Below are 9,341 nucleotides of genomic sequence, written 5' to 3' on the forward strand. Positions count from 1 at the left end.
GCCACAAGTGGTGCTCAGAGCAGAACTTAGCTTGAGTACCCAAATCCAGATAGGCATACTCCAGTTTATATTTCTATTATGTAGCAGAACTAGGAAGAAAGCTTTTTATGTGCAAATCTATGACTAATAATCCAACTCTTACCTCACTTGATTGCGTTGTCCTCCATTTTTTCCCCAGATCCCTTCTTCGGTATTCACCTGAATTGCGTGTATGGACTCCTGCTGAGTTCCCAGCTGGGGGCCTCCAAACAGGTGCTGCAGATGCTGACTTACTCAGGCACAGCTTGTTGCCAGGTGAATGTTGCTGGATGTATTGCAACTATTTTCAGAAGGCTTGTGTGAGATATTACCTACTACAAACTGAGATGTAAATATAAAGTGAAAGATGTTTTGAGGGCATTCCACCCTACACTTAAAAGTAAACTCATCTTCTATTCAGATAGGTTTAGTGGTTAAGGAAGAAAGCTCTTTTTGGTATTTACATCAGGTTTCAGAGGCCTCTGTTAATCATACACCAAAAGTGCCAGGAAAATCCTCTCTCATGAGGGGCCATCATTCTCTGCAGGGTTAAGTTTTTTCACCCTCAGAAATCAGTGAAGATTGGTTCTCAGCCTGCACGGTGAAAGAGCCTCTTAAGATTTTTAGCTTGTAATAAGCATGGGAAAGTCTAGTGATGAATAGAGAGAATGCACCTGACATCTGAACATTAAACAATTGACTTTAGATCCATCCTATCTCAGGAAGACAGCACATGTAAGAAACAAACCCAGGAAAAAAGCAATCAAATTAATATAAGCAGATTATTATCCTGAAGACAGCTTCTGGCTAGGAACTTTTACTCAGGACCCTGCCCACAATGCCAGCTGCTGCCTGCAACTGGCCAACAAAGCTCTTTGTCAAACAGCTTAGCAAGCAAATTTTCCAGGCTTTGCACACTAGTAATGTCTCATTTCTGTTCATCTGTGCTGCCCTCCTGTGAATTCTCTACTAATTCTAATTCTCAGCTCCAGGCGGTTTCCAGCTCTCCTGGAGCACCCAGTGCAAACCTGTGACTTTACAAATGCCACATAGATTGAAAGTATGAACCCAGGTATGTCACATATTATTAGGTTCCCACTTGTACTGGCGATTCAGTGCTAATTCAGTGCCAACCCTTGTAGGAACAAGTCACTTACTGTGATTTAAAAACTGAACCATGATACTCCATGAAAAACATCCCAGACTTGAGACGTGTACTCTGATCAGAGCTCTTGAACCTGGACTGTTCAAACTCTCCAGCCTCATGAGGCCAGACTTTTGGACGTTTAGGTTTGTTTCCCTGCTGGACAGCTAGGATCCTTGGAAATAAAACATTGAAACACCCGAAGTCTTTGGAGCAAGTAACCAATTATCATCCGCGTCCATATGGGGCCATCTGGTGGCGAAAGGGGCTCGGCAAGGGAGGCTGGCCTGGAGAGAGGTCCTTGATGGGTGCTATGTTTCAATTTTATATATATATATATATATTTTTTTTTTCCCCTGAAGTCTTTAATCTCAAAACTCTCATGCCTGTTCTTTCTCTCTCTCTTCTTCTCTCCCCTTCTCCCTCTGATTATCTTCCTCTTTCCCTGGAACAAGAATTCAGCTTCAACTTGGCCACTAGTGGCTTTTTTTCCCCAGTAGTTTTTTTACAGGTTCACCACAAGCTTTTCTCCTTAACTTGCTGGGTGGTGAGGACTGACCAGCTGCTGACACTGGAAGTTTGGAAGTTACACTGTGCTGTTCCAGCAAGAACTTCTTGTTTCTGTACTGCACTTAGCTTCTTCCATGGGGAAAGACTACCTTTGTAAAAAATTTTTCTGGCTTGTAACTGAGCAGGAAAATATGGAATTATGGATTTGATTTATAATTAATCTCCAACTGAACTTTATGGTTCAACTTTATATAAAATTATTTATGAAGACAGTTAGTATTCACTTAATTATATTTGGAAAGGGATTTTCTTTTGTGTGCCATGATTCCCCTCTGCCATTGTTTCTGGAAGATGTTTATCCTTTCAGTCTCTCTGAATATCTCTTTATGAGATTTATCTTTATTTGACAACCTGGAACACAGGTATGGTGTATGGTTACATATGAATATGTAACCTGTCATTAGAAATTTTCTGTGTAAAGTGCAACTCAATGCCTCCATTATTAATTTCAGCCAAAGTTCTGCTGAACATGATGAAAGCTGAAATAACATTATTTTCCAGGAATCCATATGCATGTGTATCAAAATGAAAATTTTTTCCTGACAATTACAGGAAACTGCCTATGAGGGAAATGCAATTCCTAGAATGAAAATGAAATCCAGCAAACAAACTGCAGTGTCCCTGTATCATCTCATCCCAGCCTTTCCATTTCTGAAGGTTTTTATGCTCTCAGAGGCAATTTCTCAAGCTCTTTGGCAAGAACTCTAATAACATTATAAGAGAAATAGGATTCATTATTACTCCAATTGATATACAGGAAAAAAAACCCTACAAAAATATTAGTGTCCAGCTAGTAAATATCATAACTAACTAATAGCCACACTTATCAGCTTTGTAAAGCAAAACCCCAAAAATATTTCTTTGGGTTGATAACAAACCATTAGGGAAGCAGAGCTCTTCTCTTTGCTTTTCAAAAAGGATGTGTGTTTTTCTTTGCTTCCTGTTTAGTCATCAGGCAGCCTAGCAAAATTGTACTTACCTGAGGCAATGATGCATTGGATGCATGAATAAAATGCCTCTGACATTTTCTCTTCATTTGGCTGTATTTTTTTCCTTGATGTTAAATGCTATGTTAATATCTTTTTACGCCAGTAAAAGCATGGACTATTTTTCCCCTAGTATTTCTGTAGGGCTACTTTCTTTATCACTGTTGACAAATTGTGCAACTAGTCCCACCGGAAAAGACAAAACAGTGGGAAACACCTAGAGATCAGGAGGTTGGAGGCGTTATTGGTCAGAGAAATTAGAAGAATTTGCTGAAAGATTGGCTACCCCTGACTCATAGTAATGCAGTTCCTTCCAAGGAAGAATGGTTGGTTTATTTGTCTTGTTTACAGTGTCTTTTTTTCTAGCAATCTGCTCTCTTGGAAAAAGAAACAGATGGAAACCCCATCTAATGATCTACAGTCCCAGTTTAGTTACTAAAGAGAACTTTGTGTGCTCTTAGCAATGGTGGAAGCAGCAAAGACACCTGCTGGCCAGCTCCCCCCGGTTTATATACTGGGTATGATGTTCTATGGTGTGGTCAGAGCTGACCCTTTGGCCAGTTTGGGTCAGCTGTCCTAGCCGTGTTTCACCCCTGCCCAGCTGCTCCTGCACCTCCTCACTGGGAGAGCCTGGGAAACAGAAAATTCCTTGGCTTAGAGTAAGCTCTACCCAGCAACAGCCAAAACAGTGTGTTGTCAACATTATTCTCATGCTAAATCCCAATCTCAGCCCTGTACCAGTTACTAGGAAGAAAACTAACTCTATCCCAGCCCAAACCAGGACACTGTTTAAGACCCTTACCAGACATTTTTAAAGGCATTACTAGTGGCAGTAGTGTTGGGGATTTCAAAATGACAAAACATGGGTTCCCTGTTTTGAAGACAGAACTACAAGCGTAACGGAGTACAAACATTAGGTTTTGGGTTGGTTTTAAACTCTGCTGTGGTACCAATAGCCCTCCAGCGTCTGGCACTACCGGAGCGAGCTCTCGGCAGCCCGCACGGAGGTGTCGGTGTGGCCGTGGCGGTGGCCCGGGACCCTGAGCTGTCCGCGGTGCTGAACGGGCCCGGCACGGCGCCGGCGCTCCCCGCGAGGCCGGGGATCTGCCTCTCAGCCTTTATTTTTTAACCCTCTACAAACCATTTGGAGTCATTTGGCACAAACACAAACCAGACCCTTACAATAAAACAAAACTGCTTGTTTGTTGCTTAGTAGTTACTCCCGTTTAGCGTTTTTTCTTAAATATACATTCATGCGGTGTCATTATTCTCACTAGGGTGTGTCTGTGACTTTTCAGGATGTGTTTGATTCTTAATTCAGCACTGTCAAATGAACTTGCAAGGCAAACTGTGTGAACAAAGAAATATTAGTGTACTAAACTCCTCTTCCTCCAGCATTGAGGTAGTCAATTATTCAATAAAAAGTTTTAAGAGTTTTCCAGAGATTTCCGTCTTGCAAAGGGAAATAAAAGCCTGTGACTGATGAAATATAATTTTTTGGCCACATTTGTGTAGTAACACCATTAGAAAGACTATTTCAATTCAGCTACTATGCCAGATTGTTGTAATAAATAATAGTAGTGATGGTTTTTGTAGAAAATATTATATTTAGCTTTAATCTTCATTAAAATCTAGTTATTTCTGACTTTCAGTGTGTTTTCTTGGGTTTTTTTGGGTTTTTTCATAATCTACTGAGGTTTTTATAATTGTATTGGGTTTGTATATATGGGGCTACAGGAGAGGGCTTCTTTGAGAAGCTGCCAGAAGATTTCCCTGTGTCTGACAGAGACAACGCCACCCAGCTCCAAGACAGATCTTCTGTTGGCTGAGGCTGGGCTGGGCAGTGATGGTAGATGTGCTTCTGGGATAACACAGTTGAGAAGGAATAAAATGTTATTGTGCAAAAGTACTTGCAGACACAGAAAAGAGAAGTGAGAATATGTGAGACAAACAACTGCACAGACACCAAGGTCAGTGCAGAAGGAGGGACAGGAGGTGCTCCAGGAACTGAAGCTGAGATTTCCCTGCAGCCCGTGGTGCAGACCATGGTGGGACAGCTGTGTCCCTGCAGCCCAGGCAGGTCAATGGGTGTGCAGAGATCCTCCTGCAGCCCTGGAGACCCCAGTGCTGGAGCAGGTGGGTGCCCAAAGGAGGCTGTGATCTGTTGGGAAGCCCAGGTTGAAGCAGGCTCCTGGCAGAACTTGTGGAGTCCATGCTGGAGCAGCTTTGCCGGTTGGACCTGTGACCCTGTGGCAGATCCAGGTTGGACACTGTTCTTGGAGGACTGAAACTCATGGAAAGGGACCCAAACGGGAGCAGTTTGTGAAGAACTGTGGTCTGTGGGAAGGACTCAAGTTGAAGAAGTTTGTGGAGGACTGTCACCTGTGAGACCTCACAACGGAGCAGGGGAAGGTGTCTTTCTCCTGAGGAGGACAGCAGCAGAAACCATGTGATGAACTGATCATAACCCCCATTCCTGTCTCCTGGTGTCTCTGGTGGGGGCAAGATAGAGAATTGAGAATAAAATAAAGGCCAGGAAGAAGGAAGGGGTGGGGAAAGGTGATTTTTAAAGTTTTGTTTCACTTCTCATTGTCTTAGTCCAATATCAATTAATAATCAATTAATTTCTCCAAGTTGAGTTTGTTTTGCTTGTGATGGTAACCAGCAAGTGATCTCTCCCTGGCCTTATCTCAGCACATGACTTTTCACTGTATTTTCTCCTCCCTGTATAGTTGAGGAGGAAAGTAATAGAGTGGCTTTGGTGGGCACCTGACATCCAGCCAGGGCCAAACCGCCACAATAGTTTATTCCTTTAAATGTCTCAGAAGTGGAATAGTCTTTTGCTGAAGATGTCTTTTAACAATAGGGAAGAACCGTGATTTGTTCCTTAAGCACACCCACAGGTTGCAGGATGAACAGGTGAAATCAAACTTCTTGAAGCAGTCTGTCTGTATTCACAATTTTTACACTATTATAAACCAGGAGTAAGTACACAAAATTTGATGTAAGCATCACCATAAATACAGGGAAACACATCCCAGTGTTCTGAGGGGTTACAAGTAACTAGTCAAAAATAACAACTGTGCTTACTTGAAGTGTAAAGCTAAGAAATGGCTTCACTGGAGTAATTACCTTTAAATCAAACCTTCATTTTGAAGTTCTCACAATCAGCTCACCAAGAGGAACATGTTTGTTAGGGAGTGTTACCTGTAGTCATCTCAAACAAATGGCAGCAAGGATTCCTTTTATTATATTACAAAAATTTGTGTGGATTTTTTGCTAAAATGCCAGCTGTGGAAGATAAATCTTTTTTATTTAAGGCAAGAACAGGGAAAACATAAGCAGAAAACATGAGAGTATCTCAGATGCTCTTCTGTGGAGCTATGGGAACTTTGAGGAGGGAGAACACAATTCACATGCCAAACCAACAACATGCAGCCAGTGATGCTGCTACCTGGTTGCTCCTTTCAGCACACATTTCCTGTCATAGAATGCCATAGCTGGGACCTTTTCTCCTCCCCCATTTTATTTTTTTCCCTGGATATGCTGGCCCCTAGTCCAGCAGGAAGAATGTGAGGGATAAAAGTAGCGAGAGGGAAGTGAGAAGAAAAGGCATTTCTCTTCCTCCTTCATGATGAACAGCAACTGCCTGCAGCATGAGATGGTACAGATGTGGGAGAAAAATGTTTTTTCTCACAGGTTTTTCCCCCTCTGTTGACCTTCACCTCCTATGTAGCTCTTTCATTTCCAGAGTACTTCCCTACCCTTCCTAACAGAGTAAGCCTATGCTCTATATGCCAGCAGACATTTTGTTAGCAGGGGTGCTGTACACACTCCTTTCTCCCCTGTGGCCTGATCCTTTGTGTCCTTTCTCACTGTAATACCATCACCTCGTGATCTCAAACACTTGCACCCATTTTTCCAAGGGGGCAGTGGCATCTGACTATGCCTGAGGTGTGTTGTCTCCCTCTCCAGTTTTAAGTGTGAGGTAGCTGAATAGTCAGAGGTACTTTGTGCAGGCGTGACTTGGAAATGTAATTTTAATCCCAGCCACGAGGGGACCTTCATAGTTCGTTGTCTCTCAGGTTCGTCTGATCCATGCACTTAGATCAGTTACAGTTTTGCTTCTTCTTAGGTAAAAAGACATTCCCCCATTTTTTCCTTTTTTAATATAGCTTTCATTTATTATGTTTCCAGACTCTATATCAAAAATATATAAATGTTTTGCATAGAGAAATTTGGCAAATAGCCTACAAAAATTAATCCCAAAGCGCTCCCATTTATTGCAACAATTATTTTAACATCATATGACCCGTGTTTGGAGTCTCATTCTCCTCTTGCATGCAGCAGCTCTGAAGTTGCACAATTTGATCTGGTTGTGTTTCTATGACAAAAAGAGGATGTGACTGTAACTAACATGCACTAACTTGCTCACTTTGTCTAATGAGCAGCAAAGACAGGACAACTAAAACACACAGCCAGGGTCCCCAGCCCCTTTGGAGCTGGTGATGAGCCACTGAGGGTGCCTGCTGTCCCTGCTGCCACTCCTCTGCCAGCTCCACCAGGCTGGCCATGCCACCACTTGCCCTGCTCCCACCCCCTCTGTGCAGAGAAGCATCATCCCCTGGCACAGCTGCTCCTGACGCCACTCCTGAGAGGCAGGCAGCCCACCCACTGCTTCCCCCCTTGGCTTCCCAGGAAGAGATGTGCTTTTCATCTCAGCCACGGAGGGGAAACTCTGCCTCAGGCATGAATGGCTGTGGGCGAGTTGGGATCTCCCCTTAGGCACAGCCAGCACTTGTGCCATGTGCCTTTCTTCCAGTTCTGGAAAAAGGGCCTTTCTGTATAAAACCACACCCAACTCTTTTTCTCCCCAGCTATACCCTGAAAGAGTTATGGTAACTATTAATAAATGCTTGTGTTTGTTGCATCCAAGAGACTTGAGAACTGCAGCTCTCAAGTACTTCTCAGGCATTCTGAGGTCATGCTTAGCATGGAATTGAAGAAGGTGGCGTTTCTCAGCTGTCATGCTCTAAGGTCTCTGAGAAATCTCAGGCGGGCAGTGAAAAATTATGTGTGTACTACACAGGCCAAGGTAAACTCAAGGCTCCTCTCTAGATCATTTTTAAACTGTTGTCTTCACAAAATCTTTCTAATCTATTTAGAAATGTCCGTCGCATCTTTGCCTCTGTATCGTCAAGGCTTAGACAGCCTATGGGAACACAAACCGAAAGGAAGTAGAAATAAGCAATATGTTAATGATAACAATGTTTAGAAAAGGATTTAATGGGAATGAAATAGGCTTTTATTTTTGCCAATATAAATAAAAGCAGAAAGCTGGTTTTGTAGCAGGCGTGTGTGAAATGTGAAACCCTGGCAGTGTGCAGCAGTACCGATACGAGCCAGAATGACTGCAATAAGCAAAACGCATCACCCCTGGAGGTGGGAACATGATCTGGCGGTTGCAGTAGCACAGAGCAAATTTGAAGCTCCCTGTTCCTGCCCCTAACTATATGTCTGTAGTCAACTCATGTACAGTCTATCAGTTCAGCCATCTGCACAACAGGGACATATTTATCTGTATCTTATCAGAGCCAACTCTTGGCAAGTATCACCAGTGGACGCAGGCAGCTCTGTCCTGTCAGGAATGCAGGATTTCACAAGCAAAAAGTACAAGTCACCAGCACTTTGTCAGGACACAGAGATTCAGACACTACCATTCCATTTGTTAAAACAGCTGTACACTTAGAAGGAAATGTGGTGATACTGACAGAAGAATCTCTTTATTCTCTGGGTAGCTTTGAAAGATTTTGAGTTAAATCTTATGTAAACTTCAGAGCCCAGTATGTCTCTAGAGCAGATGTGCTATAAATGAAATCAATTAAACCTATCTAACCTTATCCAAGCAATCATCACTAATCAATATTATAAAAGCACAATTTTTACACATGTATTCATTAAGATTACAATGTGTGTTTTTGTTCCCATCTTCATTAGTTGAAAGTAAAATCTTGTAAATTATATTTTATAACTGATCTGAGTTGGTAGTCCCAGAACCGTTGCCAAAGTTAAGGTTTCCTAAATAAGGTTTCCTCATCATAGACCACACTTAATCTTGTAATTGCAGAATCAGCAGACAGAGCAACGGCTAAAAGAGACTGGAAACTGAAATGTCCTTCCACATGCAGCAGGGCTCTCCTGAAAGGCTCCTGTTTGCCCTGTGAAAGCTTACACATAACCCCTCTCCTGTGAATAAATATGTTTTTCCAGCTTGCTTATCTACAGCCAGAAGCTGCCACAGTAACTCATAAAAGAGTTACATGGGTCCAGCTTGCGTGTGTGTATAATCTTGAATACCCATTTAAAACTACCCTCTGCATTTTCTGCTCTACCTATAAATTTATTACTGTATTGTTATAAAACCATCAATTGTAAAATCATGCTTTTGATTGAACTGTTATGACTTTAGGTATATATTAGGTCTAACCAATTTTCATGTTTTGAGACTGCCTTTCTGCTACATGAAATTTGAAACTAATTGCAAAATTAATAATAAAAGTAGTGACTACCCTCTTTCAGAAAAAATATGAATCCATTACATGTTCCTGCCATGAAGGAACACC

This window comes from Pseudopodoces humilis, chromosome 7 (genome assembly GCF_049639895.1).
Source record: "Pseudopodoces humilis isolate 2021_Gansu_Grassland_sample_001 chromosome 7, ASM4963989v1, whole genome shotgun sequence".
Lineage (NCBI taxonomy): Eukaryota > Metazoa > Chordata > Aves > Passeriformes > Paridae > Pseudopodoces > Pseudopodoces humilis.